The 23,574-nt window shown below is 40.0% G+C and overlaps 9 non-coding genes across 9 annotated transcripts; all 9 read right to left on the minus strand.

Annotated features, from left to right (window-relative positions):
* Positions 1-2,135: 2,135 nt before the first annotated feature.
* Positions 2,136-2,208, minus strand: TRNAR-CCU (transfer RNA arginine (anticodon CCU)). Its single transcript has one exon. It is a non-coding gene; the product is annotated as a tRNA-Arg (tRNA).
* Positions 2,209-4,415: 2,207 nt separating this feature from the next.
* TRNAR-CCU (transfer RNA arginine (anticodon CCU)) lies at positions 4,416-4,488 on the minus strand. Its single transcript has one exon. It is a non-coding gene; the product is annotated as a tRNA-Arg (tRNA).
* A 2,204-nt stretch (positions 4,489-6,692) lies between these two features.
* Positions 6,693-6,769, minus strand: TRNAR-CCU (transfer RNA arginine (anticodon CCU)). The gene has a single exon. It is a non-coding gene; the product is annotated as a tRNA-Arg (tRNA).
* A 2,207-nt stretch (positions 6,770-8,976) lies between these two features.
* On the minus strand, positions 8,977-9,049 carry TRNAR-CCU (transfer RNA arginine (anticodon CCU)). The gene has a single exon. It is a non-coding gene; the product is annotated as a tRNA-Arg (tRNA).
* Positions 9,050-11,258: 2,209 nt separating this feature from the next.
* Positions 11,259-11,331, minus strand: TRNAR-CCU (transfer RNA arginine (anticodon CCU)). Its single transcript has one exon. It is a non-coding gene; the product is annotated as a tRNA-Arg (tRNA).
* A 2,207-nt stretch (positions 11,332-13,538) lies between these two features.
* On the minus strand, positions 13,539-13,611 carry TRNAR-CCU (transfer RNA arginine (anticodon CCU)). The gene has a single exon. It is a non-coding gene; the product is annotated as a tRNA-Arg (tRNA).
* A 4,490-nt stretch (positions 13,612-18,101) lies between these two features.
* TRNAR-CCU (transfer RNA arginine (anticodon CCU)) lies at positions 18,102-18,174 on the minus strand. The gene has a single exon. It is a non-coding gene; the product is annotated as a tRNA-Arg (tRNA).
* A 2,207-nt stretch (positions 18,175-20,381) lies between these two features.
* Positions 20,382-20,454, minus strand: TRNAR-CCU (transfer RNA arginine (anticodon CCU)). Its single transcript has one exon. It is a non-coding gene; the product is annotated as a tRNA-Arg (tRNA).
* Positions 20,455-22,662: 2,208 nt separating this feature from the next.
* Positions 22,663-22,735, minus strand: TRNAR-CCU (transfer RNA arginine (anticodon CCU)). Its single transcript has one exon. It is a non-coding gene; the product is annotated as a tRNA-Arg (tRNA).
* Positions 22,736-23,574: the final 839 nt, after the last annotated feature.

Genomic DNA, 23,574 nt, shown 5'->3' on the forward strand with positions numbered 1-23,574 from the left:
AAGTCTATGGAATCACTTATACAATACATTCACAACAAGCAATCCATGGATAACTCCCCTCTCTTTAAAGTCCTTACAACTATTCAAATATCTAATATACCCTCACCTGGAAGAACAACACAATGCGGACGCTAAACTCTCCTAACTTCACTTCACATGTCACAACAAAATGCCCACTGCTCGAGCCAGCAGGAAACATCAAGGCAGCTCAAGGAATACAACTGCACTTGCAGTTCTAACAACATCAACCCGAGCTAGCATTTCCTTCTTCTGATATACATATTTATAGAGAGATTTTTAATGATCGGTGCTTAGCAGAAAGGAGATACTGATGGCAAAAGGTTTACTTTTTGCGCACTGTAGATCATTACTGGAAAGATAGACTCTATCTGCATATTTACACATCATTTTTAATATGACTCAGAAATGTCATGCCTTTTTTTGAACAAATTATTACATGGTTTGTGAGAACATCTAATTCAGCACTACAGCTTCTGCTTTCATTCTCCATGCCTGAAAACATAATCTTCCATATGAAACAACAAAAGAGTAAGAATTTTTTGTTTTTTTTTGAGTGATGGCATTGAAATGTGCAGTAAGAAATAAAGTACCTTTGTCATACATAAAAAGGATAACGCAAGTCACCTCCGAGTTCATTCACCCCACAGAGGAATTCTGTCTTCACCCACTTTCCTCTATGTGATCACTAAGCTACTCCTCAACTTGCATTACCTTTACAACATACGACAGGGTGTGTTTTATCCCACAAATCCATTCAAACATATATATTTTCTGCTCAGACATAAAACAAGCACATTTCTCCATTCCTATCCTAGCAGTGGAGAAAATGCTCTGCTGTGGTACTTGAACAGGTGGCGGAGTAAAGTTTGTTGGAATTGGTTATTTTATCAGCATGCTTCACTGCTAATGTTGTTAAGAAGGAAGACCCTTAGGAAACTAGATAGAAATCTCCAAAATACATCTTCTTCCACCCCAGAAAGAACTCAAACCCACAATCCCTTTGTGAGTATTTGACTGCCTTAGAATTAGGCCAACGGGGTTGCACAGGAGTGCTGTTAACCAATAGCTACAAACACTTTCTAAAAATACGACACATATTCTACATGTTTGTCGCTCCCACTCAGGTATAAAAGAAGTTCATATCACCTTTAAAGAGTCCCCAGCTCTGGTGATTAAAGTTTGAAATGGCTGCATTTAAGGGAACTAGTTAATCCATCATGCTTCACTCCCACTGTTCTTACGAGTGAAGGACCTGGAGTGGCAGACTCCTATGATATAATTTGGCCATCTTGTTTGTTCACAATATATGCACTCTTAAGGGAACAACAGGTAGTACTAACAAAGTATTACAATCTGCGCCAAATGTATGCTCTAGGTTTGGAAAATTAGAGTTGGGCAAGGCTAAAACTAAACGTCTGCCTTGGCCCTTAGTTGGCATGGCAAATTTTCAAAATAGAGAGAGGACAAGCATCCCAGGCAGTGTCCCAATATCTCTCTAATGTCCTTGTTGAAACCAAAGGTTGTTAAACAGGACATACAATCTACATCAACTAAAAGCAGACAAGTAAAGCTGCCTTTCACAGGTGTCCCATCAACTTCTCAGTCTAACAACACCCCGGGTGTTTTGAAAAATCTATTTAACCGCCATCATTGAAACACCACCCTGCCCTCCCTAAACTCAGTTTGGTTTCTAAGACTAGGGGCCCAGCGATAGTAGCATAAAATAGGGTGCACTGTCTTCCCATCTGCTGCACTTTTTTCGAGAAATACTTCTTTATCAACATAGCAGTTTCACATGGTATTTTTAATTATTCAACAGTTTATACATTCAAGTGGTGAAATAAGTACATGTTTTAATGCTAAATGGGAGACTGCCTGCGAGTGCTATCCAAAGGAGGACATAAAAAATGTCTAGCCAGAAAGGTGGGTTGAAATCCCATTCTCCAGACTGGGCCCAAGAGTAGGATCTGTAGGCAAATGTTTTTGAGTTCCAGCACTTGTGTTTTGAAGGTAGATTGATGTTCCATGGCTGCAAAGTCTATGTAAAGCAAGGGCTGAATTGTGTGGTTTGTGCTTTGAAAATGTAAAAGTCAAGAGCTGAATGTACAGAGTTTCACCCCAGATGGGACTTGAGCCCACAATCCCTGGCTTAGGAGGCCAGTGCCTTATCCATTAGGCCACTGGGGCCACGTTGATACTGCTCTCCCCTGTCCTCCAAATACAAGATTCACTCACTATCATGTGGTCTCTACCGCAGTTTAAGTCTATGGAATCACTTATACAATACATTCACAACAAGCAATCCATGGATAACTCCCCTCTCTTTAAAGTCCTTACAACTATTCAAATATCTAATATACCCTCACCTGGAAGAACAACACAATGCGGACGCTAAACTCTCCTAACTTCACTTCACATGTCACAACAAAATGCCCACTGCTCGAGCCAGCAGGAAACATCAAGGCAGCTCAAGGAATACAACTGCACTTGCAGTTCTAACAACATCAACCCGAGCTAGCATTTCCTTCTTCTGATATACATATTTATAGAGAGATTTTTAATGATCGGTGCTTAGCAGAAAGGAGATACTGATGGCAAAAGGTTTACTTTTTGCACACTGTAGATCATTACTGGAAAGATAGACTCCATCTGCATATTTACACATCATTTTTAATATGACTCAGAAATGTCATGCCTTTTTTTGAACAAATTATTACATGGTTTGTGAGAACATCTAATTCAGCACTACAGCTTATGCTTTCATTCTCCATGCCTGAAAACATAATCTTCCATATGAAACAACAAAAGAGTAAGAATTTTTTGTTTTTTTTTGAGTGATGGCATTGAAATGTGCAGTAAGAAATAAAGTACCTTTGTCATACATAAAAAGGATAACGCAAGTCACCTCCGAGTTCATTCACCCCACAGAGGAATTCTGTCTTCACCCACTTTCCTCTATGTGATCACTAAGCTACTCCACAACTTGCAATACCTTTACAACATACGACAGGGTGTGTTTTATCCCACAAATCCATTCAAACATATATATTTTCTGCTCAGACATAAAACAAGCACATTTCTCCATTCCTATCCTAGCAGTGGAGAAAATGCTCTGCTGTGGTACTTGAACAGGTGGCGGAGTAAAGTTTGTTGGAATTGGTTATTTTATCAGCATGCTTCACTGCTAATGTTGTTAAGAAGGAAGACCCTTAGGAAACTAGATAAAAATCTCCAAAATACATCTTCTTCCACCCCAGAAAGAACTCAAACCCACAATCCCTTTGTGAGTATTTGACTGCCTTAGAATTAGGCCAACGGGGTTGCACAGGAGTGCTGTTAACCAATAGCTACAAACACTTTCTAAAAATACGACACATATTCTACATGTTTGTCGCTCCCACTCAGGTATAAAAGAAGTTCATATCACCTTTAAAGAGTCCCCAGCTCTGGTGATTAAAGTTTGAAATGGCTGCATTTAAGGGAACTAGTTAATCCATCATGCTTCAGTCCCACTGTTCTTACGAGTGAAGGACCTGGTGTGGCAGACTCCTACGATATATTTTGGCCATCTTGTTTGTTCACAATATATGCACTCTTAAGGGAACAACAGGTAGTACTAACAAAGTATTACAATCTGCGCCAAATGTATGCTCTAGGTTTGGAAAATTAGAGTTGGGCAAGGCTAAAACTAAACGTCTGCCTTGGCCCTTAGTTGGCATGGCAAATTTTCAAAATAGAGAGAGGACAAGCATCCCAGGCAGTGTTCCAATATCTCTCTAATGTCCTTGTTGAAACCAAAGGTTGTTAAACAGGACATACAATCTACATCAACTAAAAGCAGACAAGTAAAGCTGCCTTTCACAGGTGTCCCATCAACTTCTCAGTCTAACAACACCCGGGTGTTTTGAAAAATCTATTTAACTGCCTTCATTGAAACACCACCCTGCCCTCCCTAAACTCAGTTTGGTTTCTAAGACTAGGGGCCCAGCGATAGTAGCATAAAATAGGGTGCACTGTCTTCCCATCTGCTGCACTTTTTTCAAGAAATACTTCTTTATCAACATAGCAGTTTCACATGGTATTTTTAATTATTCAACAGTTTATACATTCAAGTGGTGAAATAAGTACATGTTTTAATGCTAAATGGGAGACTGCCTGCGAGTGCTATCCAAAGGAGGACATAAAAAATGTCTAGCCAGAAAGGTGGGTTGAAATCCCATTCTCCAGACTGGGCCCAAGAGTAGGATCTGTAGGTAAATGTTTTTGAGTTCCAGCACTTGTGTTTTGAAGGTAGATTGATGTTCCATAGCTGCAAAGTCTATGTAAAGCAAGGGCTGAATTGTGTGGTTTGTGCTTTGAAAAAGTAAAAGTCAAGAGCTGAATGTACAGAGTTTCACCCCAGATGGGACTTGAACCCACAATCCCTGGCTTAGGAGGCCAGTGCCTTATCCATTAGGCCACTGGGGCCACATTGATTCTGCTCTCCCCTGTCCTCCAAATACAAGATTCCCTCCCTATCATGTGGTCTCTACCGCAGTTTAAGTCTATGGAATCACTTATACAATACATTCACAACAAGCAATCCATGGATAACTCCCCTCTCTTTAAAGTCCTTACAACTATTCAAATATCTAATATACCCTCACCTGGAAGAACAACACAATGCGGAAGCTAAACTCTCCTAACTTCACTTCACATGTCACAACAAAATGCCCACTGCTCGAGCCAGCAGGAAACATCAAGGCAGCTCAAGGAATACAACTGCACTTGCAGTTCTAACAACATCAACCCGAACTAGCATTTCCTTCTTCTGATATACATATTTATAGAGAGATTTTTAATGATCGTTGCTTAGCAGAAAGGAGATACTTATGGCAAAAGGTTTACTTTTTGCACACTGTAGATCATTACTGGAAAGATAGACTCTATCTGCATATTTACACATCATTTTTAATATGACTCAGAAATGTCATGCCTTTTTTTGAACAAATTATTACATGGTTTGTGAGAACATCTAATTCAGCACTACAGCTTCTGCTTTCATTCTCCATGCCTGAAAACATAATCTTCCATATGAAACAACAAAAGAGTAGGAATTTTTTGTTTTTTTTTGAGTGATGGCATTGAAATGTGCAGTAAGAAATAAAGTACCTTTGTCATACATAAAAAGGATAACGCAAGTCACCTCCGAGTTCATTCACCCCACAGAGGAATTCTGTCTTCACCCACTTTCCTCTATGTGATCACTAAGCTACTCCACAACTTGCAATACCTTTACAACATACGACAGGGTGTGTTTTATCCCACACATCCATTTAAACATATATCTTTTCTGCTCAGACATAAAACAAGCACATTTCTCCATTCCTATCCTAGCAGTGGAGAAAATGCTCTGCTGTGGTACTTGAACAGGTGGCGGAGTAAAGTTTGTTGGAATTGGTTATTTTATCAGCACGCTTCAGTGCTAATGTTGTTAAGAAGGGAGACCCTTAGGAAACTAGATAAACATCTCCAAAATAACCTTCTTCCACCCCAGAAAGAACTCAAACCCACAATCCCTTTGTGACTATTTGACTGCCTTACCCATTAGGCCAACGGGGTTGCACAGGAGTGCTGTTAACCAATAGCTACAAACACTTTCTAAAAATACGACACATATTCTACATGTTTGTCGCTCCCACTCAGGTATAAAAGAAGTTCATATCACCTTTAAAGAGTCCCCAGCTGTGGTGATTAAAGTTTGAAATGGCTGCATTTAAGGGATCTAGTTAATCCTTCATGCTTCAGTCCCACTGTTCTTACGAGTGAAGGACCTGGTGTGGCAGACTCCTACGATATAATTTGGCCATCTTGTTTGTTCTCAATATATGCACTCTTAAGGGAACAACAGGTAGTACTAACAAAGTATTACAATCTGCGCCAAATGTATGCTCTAGGTTTGGAAAATTAGAGTTGGGCAAGGCTAAAACTAAACGTCTGCCTTGGCCCTTAGTTGGCATGGCAAATTTTCAAAATAGAGAGAGGACAAGCATCCCAGGCAGTGTTCCAATATCTCTCTAATGTCCTTGTTGAAACCAAAGGTTGTTAAACAGGACATACAATCTACATCAACTAAAAGCAGACAAGTAAAGCTGCCTTTCACAGGTGTCCCATCAACTTCTCAGTCTAACAACACCCCGGGTGTTTTGAAAAATCTATTTAACTGCCATCATTGAAACACCACCCTGCCCTCCCTAAACTCAGTTTGGTTTCTAAGACTAGAGGCCCAGCGATAGTAGCATAAAATAGGGTGCACTGTCTTCCCATCTGCTGCACTTTTTTCGAGAAATACTTCCTTATCAACATAGCAGTTTCACATGGTATTTTTAATTATTCAACAGTTTATACATTCAAGTGGTGAAATAAGTACATGTTTTAATGCTAAATGGGAGACTGCCTGCGAGTGCTATCCAAAGGAGGACATAAACAAATGTCTAGCCAGAAAGGTGGGTTGAAATCCCATTCTCCAGACTGGGCCCAAGAGTAGGATATGTAGGCAAATGTTTTTGAGTTCCAGCACTTGTGTTTTGAAGGTAGATTGATGTTCCATAGCTGCAAAGTCTATGTAAAGCAAGGGCTGAATTGTGTGGGTTGTGCTTTGAAAAAGTAAAAGTCAAGAGCTGAATGTACAGAGTTTCACCCAGATGGGACTTGAACCCACAATCCCTGGCTTAGGAGGCCAGTGCCTTATCCATTAGGCCACTGGGGCCACGATGATACTGCTCTCCCCTGTCCTCCAAATACAAGATTCACTCCCTATCATGTGGTCTCTACCGCAGTTTAAGTCTATGGAATCACTTATACAATACATTCACAACAAGCAATCCATGGATAACTCCCCTCTCTTTAAAGTCCTTACAACTATTTAAATATCTAATATGCCCTCACCTGGAAGAACAACACAATGCGGACGCTAAACTCTCCTAACTTCACTTCACATGTCACAACAAAATGCCCACTGCTCGAGCCAGCAGGAAACATCAAGGCAGCTCAAGGAATACAACTGCACTTGCAGTTCTAACAACATCAACCCGAGCTAGCATTTCCTTCTTCTGATATACATATTTATAGAGAGATTTTTAATGATCGGTGCTTAGCAGAAAGGAGATACTTATGGCAAAAGGTTTACTTTTTGCACACTGTAGATCATTACTGGAAAGATAGACTCTATCTGCATATTTACACATCATTTTTAATATGACTCAGAAATGTCATGCCTTTTTTTGAACAAATTATTACATGGTTTGTGAGAACATCTAATTTAGCACTACAGCTTCTGCTTTCATTCTCCATGCCTGAAAACATAATCTTCCATATGAAACAACAAAAGAGTAAGAATTTTTTGTTTTTTTTGAGTTATGGCATTGAAATGTGCAGTAAGAAATAAAGTACCTTTGTCATACATAAAAAGGATAACTCAAGTCACCTCCGAGTTCATTCACCCCACAGAGGAATTCTGTCTTCACCCACTTTCCTCTATGTGATCACTAAGCTACTCCACAACTTGCAATACCTTTACAACATACGACAGGGTGTGTTTTATCCCACACATCCATTCAAACATATATCTTTTCTGCTCAGACATAAAACAAGCACATTTCTCCATTCCTATCCTAGCAGTGGAGAAAATGCTCTGCTGTGGTACTTGAACAGGTGGCGGAGTAAAGTTTGTTGGAATTGGTTATTTTATCAGCACGCTTCAGTGCTAATGTTGTTAAGAAGGGAGACCCTTAGGAAACTAGATAAACATCTCCAAAATACATCTTCTTCCACCCCAGAAAGAACTCAAACCCACAATCCCTTTGTGAGTATTTGACTGCCTTAGAATTAGGCAAACGGGGTTGCACAGGAGTGCTGTTAACCAATAGCTACAAACACTTTCTAAAAATACGACACATATTCTACATGTTTGTCACTCCCACTCAGGTATAAAAGAAGTTCATATCACCTTTAAAGAGTCCCCAGCTCTGGTGATTAAAGTTTGAAATGGCTGCATTTAAGGGAACTAGTTAATCCATCATGCTTCAGTCCCACTGTTCTTACGAGTGAAGGACCTGGTGTGGCAGACTCCTACGATATATTTTGGCCATCTTGTTTGTTCACAATATATGCACTCTTAAGGGAACAACAGGTAGTACTAACAAAGTATTACAATCTGCGCCAAATGTATGCTCTAGGTTTGGAAAATTAGAGTTGGGCAAGGCTAAAACTAAACGTCTGCCTTGGCCCTTAGTTGGCATGGCAAATTTTCAAAATAGAGAGAGGACAAGCATCCCAGGCAGTGTCCCAATATCTCTCTAATGTCCTTGTTGAAACCAAAGGTTGTTAAACAGGACATACAATCTACATCAACTAAAAGCAGACAAGTAAAGCTGCCTTTCACAGGTGTCCCATCAACTTCTCAGTCTAACAACACCCCGGGTGTTTTGAAAAATCTATTTAACTGCCATCATTGAAACACCACCCTGCCCTCCCTAAACTCAGTTTGGTTTCTAAGACTAGGGGCCCAGCGATAGTAGCATAAAATAGGGTGCACTGTCTTCCCATCTGCTGCACTTTTTTCGAGAAATACTTCTTTATCAACATAGCAGTTTCACATGGTATTTTTAATTATTCAACAGTTTATACATTCAAGTGGTGAAATAAGTACATGTTTTAATGCTAAATGGGAGACTGCCTGCGAGTGCTATCCAAAGGAGGACATAAAAAATGTCTAGCCAGAAAGGTGGGTTGAAATCCCATTCTCCAGAATGGGCCCAAGAGTAGGATCTGTAGGCAAATGTTTTTGAGTTCCAGCACTTGTGTTTTGAAGGTAGATTGATGTTCCATAGCTGCAAAGTCTATGTAAAACAAGGGCTGAATTGTGTGGTTTGTGCTTTGAAAATGTAAAAGTCAAGAGCTGAATGCACAGAGTTTCACCCCAGATGGGACTTGAACCCACAATCCCTGGCTTAGGAGGTCAGTGCCTTAGCCATTAGGCCACCGGGGCCACATTGATACTGCTCTCCCCTGTCCTCCAAATACAAGATCCACTCCCTATCATGTGGTCTCTACCGCAGTTTAAGTCTATGGAATCACTTATACAATACATTCACAACAAGCAATCCATGGATAACTCCGCTCTCTTTAAAGTCCTTACAACTATTCAAATATCTAATATACCCTCACCTGGAAGAACAACACAATGCGGATGCTAAACTCTCCTAACTTCACTTCACATGCCACAACAAAATGCCCACTGCTCGAGCCAGCAGGAAACATCAAGGCAGCTCAAGGAATACAACTGCACTTGCAGTTCTAACAACATCAACCCGAACTAGCATTTCCTTCTTCTGATATACATATTTATAGAGAGATTTTTAATGATCGGTGCTTGGCAGTAAGGAGATACTTATGGCAAAAGGTTTACTTTTTGCACACTGTAGATCATTACTGGAAAGATAGACTCTATCTGCATATTTACACATCATTTTTAATATGACTCAGAAATGTCATGCCTTTTTTTGAACAAATTATTACATGGTTTGTGAGAACATCTAATTCAGCACTACAGCTTCTGCTTTCATTCTCCATGCCTGAAAACATAATCTTCCATATGAAACAACAAAAGAGTAGGAATTTTTTTTTTTTTTTTGAGTGATGGCATTGAAATGTGCAGTAAGAAATAAAGTACCTTTGTCATACATAAAAAGGATAACGCAAGTCACCTCCGAGTTCATTTACCCCACAGAGGAATTCTGTCTTCACCCACTTTCCTCTATGTGATCACTAAGCTACTCCACAACTTGCAATATCTTTACAACATACGACAGGGTGTGTTTTATCCCACACATCCATTCAAACATATATCTTTTCTGCTCAGACATAAAACAAGCACATTTCTCCATTCCTATCCTAGCAGTGGAGAAAATGCTCTGCTGTGGTACTTGAACAGGTGGCGGAGTAAAGTTTGTTGGAATTGGTTATTTTATCAGCACGCTTCAGTGCTAATGTTGTTAAGAAGGGAGACCCTTAGGAAACTAGATAAACATCTCCAAAATACATCTTCTTCCACCCCAGAAAGAACTCAAACCCACAATCCCTTTGTGAGTATTTGACTGCCTTACCCATTAGGCCAACGGGGTTGCACAGGAGTGCTGTTAACCAATAGCTACAAACACTTTCTAAAAATACGACACATATTCTACATGTTTGTCGCTCCCACTCAGGTATAAAAGAAGTTCATATCACCTTTAAAGAGTCCCCAGCTGTGGTGATTAAAGTTTGAAATGGCTGCATTTAAGGGAACTAGTTAATCCATCATGCTTCAGTCCCACTGTTCTTACGAGTGAAGGACCTGGTGTGGCAGACTCCTACGATATAATTTGGCCATCTTGTTTGTTCTCAAAATATGCACTCTTAAGGGAACAACAGGTAGTACTAACAAAGTATTACAATCTGCGCCAAATGTATGCTCTAGGTTTGGAAAATTAGAGTTGGGCAAGGCTAAAACTAAACGTCTGCCTTGGCCCTTAGTTGGCATGGCAAATTTTCAAAATAGAGAGAGGACAAGCATCCCAGGCAGTGTCCCAATATCTCTCTAATGTCCTTGTTGAAACCAAAGGTTGTTAAACAGGACATACAATCTACATCAACTAAAAGCAGACAAGTAAAGCTGCCTTGCACAGGTGTCCCATCAACTTCTCAGTCTAACAAAACCCCGGGTGTTTTGAAAAATCTATTTAACTGCCATCATTGAAACACCACCCTGCCCTCCCTAAACTGAGTTTGGTTTCTAAGACTAGGGGCTCAGCGATAGTAGCATAAAATAGGGTGCACTGTCTTCCCATCTGCTGCACTTTTTTCGAGAAATACTTCTTTATCAACATAGCAGTTTCACATGGTATTTTTAATTATTCAACAGTTTATACATTCAAGTGGTGAAATAAGTACATGATTTAATGCTAAATGGGAGACTGCCTGCGAGTGCTATCCAAAGGAGGACATAAAAAATGTCTAGCCAGAAAGGTGGGTTGAAATCCCATTCTCCAGACTGGGCCCAAGAGTAGGATATGTAGGTAAATGTTTTTGAGTTCCAGCACTTGTGTTTTGAAGGTAGATTGATGTTCCATAGCTGCAAAGTCTATGTAAAGCAAGGGCTGAATTGTGTGGTTTGTGCTTTGAAAATGTAAAAGTCAAGAGCTGAATGTACAGAGTTTCACCCCAGATGGGACTTGAACCCACAATCCCTGGCTGAGGAGGCCAGTGCCTTATCCATTAGGCCACTGGAGCCACGTTGATACTGCTCTCCCCTGTCCTCCAAATACAAGATTCACTCCCTATCATGTGGTCTCTACCGCAGTTTAAGTCTATGGAATCACTTATACAATACATTCACAACAAGCAATCCATGGATAACTCCCCTCTCTTTAAAGTCCTTACAACTATTCAAATATCTAATATACCCTCACCTGGAAGAACAACACAATGCGGACGCTAAACTCTCCTAACTTCACTTCACATGTCACAACAAAATGCCCACTGCTCGAGCCAGCAGGAAACATCAAGGCAGCTCAAGGAATACAACTGCACTTGCAGTTCTAACAACATCAACCCGAGCTAGCATTTCCTTCTTCTGATATACATATTTATAGAGAGATTTTTAATGATCGGTGCTTAGCAGAAAGGAGATACTTATGGCAAAAGGTTTACTTTTTGCACACTGTAGATCATTACTGGAAAGCTAGACTCTATCTGCATATTTACACATCATTTTTAATATGACTCAGAAATGTCATGCCTTTTTTTGAACAAATTATTACATGGTTTGTGAGACCATCTAATTCAGCACTACAGCTTCTGCTTTCATTCTCCATGCCTGAAAACATAATCTTCCATATGAAACAACAAAAGAGTAAGAATTTTTTGTTTTTTTTGAGTGATGGCATTGAAATGTGCAGTAAGAAATAAAGTACCTTTGTCATACATAAAAAGGATAACGCAAGTCACCTCCGAGTTCATTCACCCCACAGAGGAATTCTGTCTTCACCCACTTTCCTCTATGTGATCACTAAGCTACTCCACAACTTGCAATACCTTTACAACATACGACAGGGTGTGTTTTATCCCACAAATCCATTCAAACATATATCTTTTCTGCTCAGACATAAAACAAGCACATTTCTCCATTCCTATCCTAGCAGTGGAGAAAATGCTCTGCTGTGGTACTTGAACAGGTGGCGGAGCAAAGTTTGTCGGAATTGGTTATTTTATCAGCACGCTTCAGTGCTAATGTTGTTAAGAAGGAAGACCCTTAGGAAACTAGATAAACATCTCCAAAATACATCTTCTTCCACCCCAGAAAGAACTCAAACCCACAATCCCTTTGTGAGTATTTGACTGCCTTAGAATTAGGCCAACGGGCTTGCACAGGAGTGCTGTTAACCAATAGCTACAAACACTTTCTAAAAATACGACACATATTCTACATGTTTGTCGCTCCCACTCAGGTATAAAAGAAGTTCATATCACCTTTAAAGAGTCCCCAGCTCTGGTGATTAAAGTTTGAAATGGCTGCATTTAAGGGAACTAGTTAATCCATCATGCTTCAGTCCCACTGTTCTTACGAGTGAAGGACCTGGTGTGGCAGACTCCTACGATATATTTTGGCCATCTTGTTTGTTCACAATATATGCACTCTTAAGGGAACAACAGGTAGTACTAACAAAGTATTACAATCTGCGCCAAATGTATGCTCTAGGTTTGGAAAATTAGAGTTGGGCAAGGCTAAAACTAAACGTCTGCCTTGGCCCTTAGTTGGCATGGCAAATTTTCAAAATAGAGAGAGGACAAGCATCCCAGGCAGTGTCCCAATATCTCTCTAATGTCCTTGTTGAAACCAAAGGTTGCTAAACAGGACATACAATCTACATCAACTAAAAGCAGACAAGTAAAGCTGCCTTTCACAGGTGTCCCATCAACTTCTCAGTCTAACAACACCCCGGGTGTTGTGAAAAATCTATTTAACTGCCATCATTGAAACACCACCCTGCCCTCCCTAAACTCAGTTTGGTTTCTAAGACTAGGGGCCCAGCGATAGTAGCATAAAATAGGGTGCACTGTCTTCCCATCTGCTGCACTTTTTTCGAGAAATACTTCTTTATCAACATAGCAGTTTCATATGGTATTTTTAATTATTCAACAGTTTATACATTCAAGTGGTGAAATAAGTACATGTTTTAATGCTAAATGGGAGACTGCCTACGAGTGCTATCCAAAGGAGGACATAAAAAATGTCTAGCCAGAAAGGTGGGTTGAAATACCATTCTCCAGACTGGGCCCAAGAGTAGGATCTGTAGGCAAATGTTTTTGAGTTCCAGCACTTGTGTTTTGAAGGTAGATTGATGTTCCATAGCTGCAAAGTCTATGTAAAGCAAGGGCTGAATTGTGTGGTTTGTGCTTTGAAAATGTAAAAGTCAAGAGCTGAATGCACAGAGTTTCACCCCAGATGGGACTTGAACCCACAATCCCTGGCTTAGGAGGTCAGTGCCTTAGCCATTAGGCCACCGGGGCCACATTAATACTGCTCTCCCCTGTCCTCCAAATACAAGATCCACTCCCTATCATGTGGTCTCTACCGCAGTTTAAGTCTATGGAATCACTTATACAATACATTCACAAAAAGCAATCCATGGATAACTCCACTCTCTTTAAAGTCCTTACAACTATTCAAATATCTAATATACCCTCACCTGGAAGAACAACACAATGCGGATGCTAAACTCTCCTAACTTCACTTCACACGCCACAACAAAATGCCCACTGCTGGAGCCAGCAGGAAACATCAAGGCAGCTCAAGGAATACAACTGCACTTGCAGTTCTAACAACATCAACCCGAACTAGCATTTCCTTCTTCTGATATACATATTTATAGAGAGATTTTTAATGATCGGTGCTTGGCAGAAAGGAGATACTTATGGCAAAAGGTTTACTCTTTGCACACTGTAGATCATTACTGGAAAGATAGACTCTATCTGCATATTTACACATCATTTTTAATATGACTCAGAAATGTCATGCCTTTTTTTGAACAAATTATTACATGGTTTGTGAGAACATCTAATTCAGCACTACAGCTTCTGCTTTCATTCTCCATGCCTGAAAACATAATCTTCCATATGAAACAACAAAAGAGTAGGAATTTTTTGGTTTTTTTTGAGTGATGGCATTGAAATGTGCAGTAAGAAATAAAGTACCTTTGTCATACATAAAAAGGATAACGCAAGTCACCTCCGAGTTCATTCACCCCACAGAGGAATTCTGTCTTCACCCACTTTCCTCTATGTGATCACTAAGTTACTCCACAACTTGCAATATCTTTACAACATACGACAGGGTGTGTTTTATCCCACACATCCATTCAAACATATATCTTTTCTGCTCAGACATAAAACAAGCACATTTCTCCATTCCTATCCTAGCAGTGGAGAAAATGCTCTGCTGTGGTACTTGAACAGGTGGCGGAGTAAAGTTTGTTGGAATTGGTTATTTTATCAGCACGCTTCAGTGCTAATGTTGTTAAGAAGGGAGACCCTTAGGAAACTAGATAAACATCTCCAAAATACATCTTCTTCCACCCCAGAAAGAACTCAAACCCACAATCCCTTTGTGAGTATTTGACTGCCTTAGAATTAGGCCAACGGGGTTGCACAGGAGTGCTGTTAACCAATAGCTACAAACACTTTCTAAAAATACGACACATATTCTACATGTTTGTCGCTCCCACTCAGGTATAAAAGAAGTTCATATCACCTTTAAAGAGTCCCCAGCTGTGGTGATTAAAGTTTGAAATGGCTGCATTTAAGGGAACTAGTTAATCCATCATGCTTCAGTCCCACTGTTCTTACGAGTGAAGGACCTGGTGTGGCAGACTCCTACGATATATTTTGGCCATCTTGTTTGTTCACAATATATGCACTCTTAAGGGAACAACAGGTAGTACTAACAAAGTATTACAATCTGCGCCAAATGTATGCTCTAGGTTTGGAAAATTAGAGTTGGGCAAGGCTAAAACTAAACGTCTGCCTTGGCCCTTAGTTGGCATGGCAAATTTTCAAAATAGAGAGAGGACAAGCATCCCAGGCAGTGTCCCAATATCTCTCTAATGTCCTTGTTGAAACCAAAGGTTGCTAAACAGGACATACAATCTACATCAACTAAAAGCAGACAAGTAAAGCTGCCTTTCACAGGTGTCCCATCAACTTCTCAGTCTAACAACACCCCGGGTGTTGTGAAAAATCTATTTAACTGCCATCATTGAAACACCACCCTGCCCTCCCTAAACTCAGTTTGGTTTCTAAGACTAGGGGCCCAGCGATAGTAGCATAAAATAGGGTGCACTGTCTTCCCATCTGCTGCACTTTTTTCGAGAAATACTTCTTTATCAACATAGCAGTTTCACATGGTATTTTTAATTATTCAACAGTTTATACATTCAAGTGGTGAAATAAGTACATGTTTTAATGCTAAATGGGAGACTGCCTACGAGTGCTATCCAAAGGAGGACATAAAAAATGTCTAGCCAGAAAGGTGGGTTGAAATCCCATTCTCCAGACTGGGCCCAAGAGTAGGATCTGTAGGCAAATGTTTTTGAGTTCCAGCACTTGTGTTTTGAAGGTAGATTGATGTTCCATAGCTGCAAAGTCTATGTAAAGCAAGGGCTGAATTGTGTGGTTTGTGCTTTGAAAATGTAAAAGTCAAGAGCTGAATGTACAGAGTTTCACCCCAGATGGGACTTGAAGCCACGACCTATGGCTTAGGAGGCCAGTGCCTTATCCATTAGGCCACTGGAGCCACGTTGATACTGCTCTCCCCTGTCCTCCAAATACAAGATTCACTCCCTATCATGTGGTCTCTACCGCAGTTTAAGTCTATGGAATCACTTATACAATACATTCACAACAAGCAATCCATGGATAACTCCCCTCTCTTTAAAGTCCTTACAACTATTCAAATATCTAATATACCCTCACCTGGAAGAACAACACAATGCGGACGCTAAACTCTCCTAACTTCACTTCACATGTCACAACAAAATGCCCACTGCTCGAGCCAGCAGGAAACATCAAGGCAGCTCAAGGAATACAACTGCACTTGCAGTTCTTACAACATCAACCCGAACTAGCATTTCCTTCTTCTGATATACATATTTATAGAGAGATTTTTAATGATCGGTGCTTAGCAGAAAGGAGATACTTATGGCAAAAGGTTTACTTTTGGCACACTGTAGATCATTACTGGAGAGATAGACTCTATCTGCATATTTACACATCATTTTTAATATTACTCAGAAATGTCATGCCTTTTTTTGAACAAATTATTACATGGTTTGTGAGAACATCTAATTCAGCACTACAGCTTCTGCTTTCATTCTCCATGGCTGAAAACATAATCTTCCATATGAAACAACAAAAGAGTAGGAATTTTTAGTTTTTTTTTGAGTGATGGCATTGAAATGTGCAGTAAGAAATAAAGTACCTTTGTCATACATAAAAAGGATAACGCAAGTCACCTCCGAGTTCATTCACCCCACAGAGGAATTCTGTCTTCACCCACTTTCCTCTATGTGATCACTAAGCTACTCCACAACTTGCAATACCTTTACAACATACGACAGGATGTGTTTTATCCCACACATCCATTCAAACATATATCTTTTCTGCTCAGACATAAAACAAGCACATTTCTCCATTCCTATCCTAGCAGTGGAGAAAATGCTCTGCTGTGGTACTTGAACAGGTGGCGGAGTAAAGTTTGTAGGAATTGGTTATTTTATCAGCACGCTTCCGTGCTAATGTTGTTAAGAAGGGAGACCCTTGGGAAACTAGATAACCATCTCCAAAATACATCTTCTTCCACCCCAGAAAGAACTCAAACCCACAATCCCTTTGTGAGTATTTGACTGCCTTACCCATTAGGCCAACGGGGTAGCACAGGAGTGCTGTTAACCAATAGCTACAAACACTTTCTAAAAATACGACACATATTCTACATGTTTGTCGCTCCCACTCAGGTATAAAAGAAGTTCATATCACCTTTAAAGAGTCCCCAGCTGTGGTGATTAAAGTTTGAAATGGCTGCATTTAAGGGATCTAGTTAATCCTTCATGCTTCAGTCCCACTGTTCTTACGAGTGAAGGACCTGGTGTGGCAGACTCCTACGATATAATTTGGCCATCTTGTTTGTTCTCAATATATGCACTCTTAAGGGAACAACAGGTAGTACTAACAAAGTATTACAATCTGCGCCAAATGTATGCTCTAGGTTTGGAAAATTAGAGTTGGGCAAGGCTAAAACTAAACGTCTGCCTTGGCCCTTAGTTGGCATGGCAAATTTTCAAAATAGAGAGAGGACAAGCATCCCAGGCAGTGTCCCAATATCTCTCTAATGTCCTTGTTGAAACCAAAGGTTGTTAAACAGGACATACAATCTACATCAACTAAAAGCAGACAAGTAAAGCTGCCTTTCACAGGTGTCCCATCAACTTCTCAGTCTAACAACACCCCGGGTGTTTTGAAAAATCTATTTAACTGCCATCATTGAAACACCACCCTGCCCTCCCTAAACTCAGTTTGGTTTCTAAGACTAGGGGCCCAGCGATAGTAGCATAAAATAGGGTGCACTGTCTTCCCATCTGCTGCACTTTTTTCAAGAAATACTTCTTTATCAACATAGCAGTTTCACATGGTATTTTTAATTATTCAACAGTTTATACATTCAAGTGGTGAAATAAGTACATGTTTTAATGCTAAATGGGAGACTGCCTGCGAGTGCTATCCAAAGGAGGACATAAAAAATGTCTAGCCAGAAAGGTGGGTTGAAATCCCATTCTCCAGACTGGGCCCAAGAGTAGGATATGTAGGTAAATGTTTTTGAGTTCCAGCACTTGTGTTTTGAAGGTAGATTGATGTTCCATACCTGCAAAGTCTATGTAAAGCAAGGGCTGAATTGTGTGGTTTGTGCTTTGAAAATGTAAAATTCAAGAGCTGAATGTACAGACTTTCACCCCAGATGGGACTTGAACCCACAATCCCTGGCTTAGGAGGCCAGTGCCTTATCCATTAGGCCACTGGAGCCACGTTGATACTGCTCTCCCCTGTCCTCCAAATACAAGATTCACTCCCTACCATGTGGTCTCTACCGCAGTTTAAGTCTATGGAATCACTTATACAATACATTCACAACAAGCAATCCATGGATAACTCCCCTCTCTTTAAAGTCCTTACAACTATTCAAATATCTAATATACCCTCACCTGGAAGAACAACACAATGCGGACGCTAAACTCTCCTAACTTCACTTCACATGTCACAACAAAATGCCCACTGCTCGAGCCAGCAGGAAACATCAAGGCAGCTCAAGGAATACAACTGCACTTGCAGTTCTAACAACATCAACCCGAGCTAGCATTTCCTTCTTCTGATATACATATTTATAGAGAGATTTTTAATGATCGGTGCTTAGCAGAAAGGAGATACTGATGGCAAAAGGTTTACTTTTTGCACACTGTAGATCATTACTGGAAAGATAGACTCTATCTGCATATTTACACATCATTTTTAATATGACTCAGAAATGTCATGCCTTTTTTTGAACAAATTATTACATGGTTTGTGAGAACATCTAATTCAGCACTACAGCTTCTGCTTTCATTCTCCATGCCTGAAAACATAATCTTCCATATGAAACAACAAAAGAGTAAGAATTTTTTGTTTTTTTTTGAGTGATGGCATTGAAATGTGCAGTAAGAAATAAAGTACCTTTGTCATACATAAAAATGATAACGCAAGTCACCTCCGAGTTCATTCACCCCACAGAGGAATTCTGTCTTCACCCACTTTCCTCTATGTGATCACTAAGCTACTCCACAACTTGCAATACCTTTACAACATACGACAGGGTGTGTTTTATCCCACAAATCCATTCAAACATATATATTTTCTGCTCAGACATAAAACAAGCACATTTCTCCATTCCTATCCTAGCAGTGGAGAAAATGCTCTGCTGTGGTACTTGAACAGGTGGCGGAGTAAAGTTTGTTGGAATTGGTTATTTTATCAGCATGCTTCACTGCTAATGTTGTTAAGAAGGAAGACCCTTAGGAAACTAGATAAAAATCTCCAAAATACATCTTCTTCCACCACAGAAAGAACTCAAACCCACAATCCCTTTGTGAGTACTTGACTGCCTTAGAAATAGGCCAACGGGGTTGCACAGGAGTGCTGTTAACCAATAGCTACAAACACTTTCTAAAAATACAACACATATTCTACATGTTTGTCGCTCCCACTCAGGTATAAAAGAAGTTCATATCACCTTTAAAGAGTCCCCAGCTCTGGTGATTAAAGTTTGAAATGGCTGCATTTAAGGGAACTAGTTAATCCATCATGCTTCAGTCCCACTGTTCTTACGAGTGAAGGACCTGGTGTGGCAGACTCCTACGATATATTTTGGCCATCTTGTTTGTTCACAATATATGCACTCTTAAGGGAACAACAGGTAGTACTAACAAAGTATTACAATCTGCGCCAAATGTATGCTCTAGGTTTGGAAAATTAGAGTTGGGCAAGGCTAAAACTAAACGTCTGCCTTGGCCCTTAGTTGGCATGGCAAATTTTCAAAATAGAGAGATGACAAGCATCCCAGGCAGTGTTCCAATATCTCTCTAATGTCCTTGTTGAAACCAAAGGTTGTTAAACAGGACATACAATCTACATCAACTAAAAGCAGACAAGTAAAGCTGCCTTTCACAGGTGTCCCATCAACTTCTCAGTCTAACAACACCCGGGTGTTTTGAAAAATCTATTTAACTGCCATCATTGAAACACCACCCTGCCCTCCCTAAACTCAGTTTGGTTTCTAAGACTAGGGGCCCAGCGATAGTAGCATAAAATAGGGTGCACTGTCTTCCCATCTGCTGCACTTTTTTCGAGAAATACTTCTTTATCAACATAGCAGTTTCACATGGTATTTTTAATTATTCAACAGTTTATACATTCAAGTGGTGAAATAAGTACATGTTTTAATGCTAAATGGGAGACTGCCTGCGAGTGCTATCCAAAGGAGGACATAAAAAATGTCTAGCCAGAAAGGTGGGTTGAAATCCCATTTTCCAGACTGGGCCCAAGAGTAGGATCTGTAGGCAAATGTTTTTGAGTTCCAGCACTTGTGTTTTGAAGGTAGATTGATGTTCCATAGCTGCAAAGTCTATGTAAAGCAAGGGCTGAATTGTGTGGTTTGTGCTTTGAAAAAGTAAAAGTCAAGAGCTGAATGTACAGAGTTTCACCCCAGATGGGACTTGAACCCACAATCCCTGGCTTAGGAGGCCAGTGCCTTATCCATTAGGCCACTGGGGCCACATTGATTCTGCTCTCCCCTGTCCTCCAAATACAAGATTCACTCCCTATCATGTGGTCTCTACCGCAGTTTAAGTCTATGGAATCACTTATACAATACATTCACAACAAGCAATCCATGGATAACTCCCCTCTCTTTAAAGTCCTTACAACTATTCAAATATCTAATATACCCTCACCTGGAAGAACAACACAATGCGGAAGCTAAACTCTCCTAACTTCACTTCACATGTCACAACAAAATGCCCACTGCTTGAGCCAGCAGGAAACATCAAGGCAGCTCAAGGAATACAACTGCACTTGCAGTTCTAACAACATCAACCCGAACTAGCATTTCCTTCTTCTGATATACATATTTATAGAGAGATTTTTAATGATCGGTGCTGAGCAGAAAGGAGATACTTATGGCAAAAGGTTTACTTTTTGCACACTGTAGATCATTACTGGAAAGATAGACTCTATCTGCATATTTACACATCATTTTTAATATGACTCAGAAATGTCATGCCTTTTTTTGAACAAATTATTACATGGTTTGTGAGAACATCTAATTCAGCACTACAGCTTCTGCTTTCATTCTCCATGCCTGAAAACATAATCTTCCATATGAAACAACAAAAGAGTAGGAATTTTTTTTTTTTTTTTGAGTGATGGCATTGAAATGTGCAGTAAGAAATAAAGTACCTTTGTCATACATAAAAAGGATAACGCAAGTCACCTCCGAGTTCATTCACCCCACAGAGGAATTCTGTCTTCACCCACTTTCCTCTATGTGATCACTAAGCTACTCCACAACTTGCAATACCTTTACAACATACGACAGGGTGTGTTTTATCCCACACATCCATTTAAACATATATCTTTTCTGCTCAGACATAAAACAAGCACATTTCTCCATTCCTATCCTAGCAGTGGAGAAAATGCTCTGCTGTGGTACTTGAACAGGTGGCGGAGTAAAGTTTGTTGGAATTGGTTATTTTATCAGCACGCTTCAGTGCTAATGTTGTTAAGAAGGGAGACCCTTAGGAAACTAGATAAACATCTCCAAAATAACATTCTTCCACCCCAGAAAGAACTCAAACCCACAATCCCTTTGTGACTATTTGACTGCCTTACCCATTAGGCCAACGGGGTTGCACAGGAGTGCTGTTAACCAATAGCTACAAACACTTTCTAAAAATACGACACATATTCTACATGTTTGTCGCTCCCACTCAGGTATAAAAGAAGTTCATATCACCTTTAAAGAGTCCCCAGCTGTGGTGATTAAAGTTTGAAATGGCTGCATTTAAGGGAACTAGTTAATCCATCATGCTTCAGTCCCACTGTTCTTACGAGTGAAGGACCTGGTGTGGCAGACTCCTACGATATAATTTGGCCATCTTGTTTGTTCTCAATATATGCACTCTTAAGGGAACAACAGGTAGTACTAACAAAGTATTACAATCTGCGCCAAATGTATGCTCTAGGTTTGGAAAATTAGAGTTGGGCAAGGCTAAAACTAAACGTCTGCCTTGGCCCTTAGTTGGCATGGCAAATTTTCAAAATAGAGAGAGGACAAGCATCCCAGGCAGTGTCCCAATATCTCTCTAATGTCCTTGTTGAAACCAAAGGTTGTTAAACAGGACATACAATCTACATCAACTAAAAGCAGACAAGTAAAGCTGCCTTTCACAGGTGTCCCATCAACTTCTCAGTCTAACAACACCCCAGGTGTTTTGAAAAATCTATTTAACTCCCATCATTGAAACACCACCCTGCCCTCCCTAAACTCAGTTTGGTTTATAAGACTAGGGGCCCAGCGATAGTAGCATAAAATAGGGTGCACTGTCTTCCCATCTGCTGCACTTTTTTCGAAAAATACTTCTTTATCAACATAGCAGTTTCACATTGTATTTTTAATTATTCAACAGTTTATACATTCAAGTGGTGAAATAAGTACATGTTTTAATGCTAAATGGGAGACTGCCTGCGAGTGCTATCCAAAGGAGGACATAAAAAATGTCTAGCCAGAAAGGTGGGTTGAAATCCCATTCTCTAGACTGGGCCCAAGAGTAGGATATGTAGGCAAATGTTTTTGAGTTCCAGCACTTGTGTTTTGAAGGTAGATTGATGTTCCATAGCTGCAAAGTCTATGTAAAGCAAGGGCTGAATTGTGTGGTTTGTGCTTTGAAAAAGTAAAAGTCAAGAGCTGAATGTACAGAGTTTCACCCCAGATGGGACTTGAACCCACAATCCCTGGCGTAGGAGGCCAGTGCCTTATCCATTAGGCCACTAGGGCCACATTGATACTGCTCTCCCCTGTCCTCCAAATACAAGATTCACTCCCTATCATGTGGTCTCTACCGCAGTTTAAGTCTATGGAATCACTTATACAATACATTCACAACAAGCAATCCATGGATAACTCCCCTCTCTTTAAAGTCCTTACAACTATTCAAATATCTAATATACCCTCACCTGGAAGAACAACACAATGCGGACGCTAAACTCTCCTAACTTCACTTCACATGTCACAACAAAATGCCCACTGCTCGAGCCAGCAGGAAACATCAAGGCAGCTCAAGGAATACAACTGCACTTGCAGTTCTAACAACATCAACCCGAGCTAGCATTTCCTTCTTCTGATATACATATTTATAGAGAGATTTTTAATGATCGGTGCTTAGCAGAAAGGAGATACTTATGGCAAAAGGTTTACTTTTTGCACACTGTAGATCATTACTGGAAAGATAGACTCTATCTGCATATTTACACATCATTTTTAATATGACTCAGAAATGTCATGCCTTTTTTTGAACAAATTATTACATGGTTTGTGAGAACATCTAATTCAGCACTACAGCTTCTGCTTTCATTCTCCATGCCTGAAAACATAATCTTCCATATGAAACAACAAAAGACTAGGAATTTTTTGTTTTTTTTTGAGTGATGGCATTGAAATGTGCAGTAAGAAATAAAGTACCTTTGTCATACATAAAAAGGATAACGCAAGTCACCTCCGAGTTCATTCACCCCACAGAGGAATTCTGTCTTCACCCACTTTCCTCTATGTGATCACTAAGCTACTCCACAACTTGCAAGACCTTTACAACATATGACAGGGTGTGTTTTATTCCA

Source organism: Pleurodeles waltl, chromosome 7, assembly GCF_031143425.1.
Source record: "Pleurodeles waltl isolate 20211129_DDA chromosome 7, aPleWal1.hap1.20221129, whole genome shotgun sequence".
NCBI lineage: Eukaryota > Metazoa > Chordata > Amphibia > Caudata > Salamandridae > Pleurodeles > Pleurodeles waltl.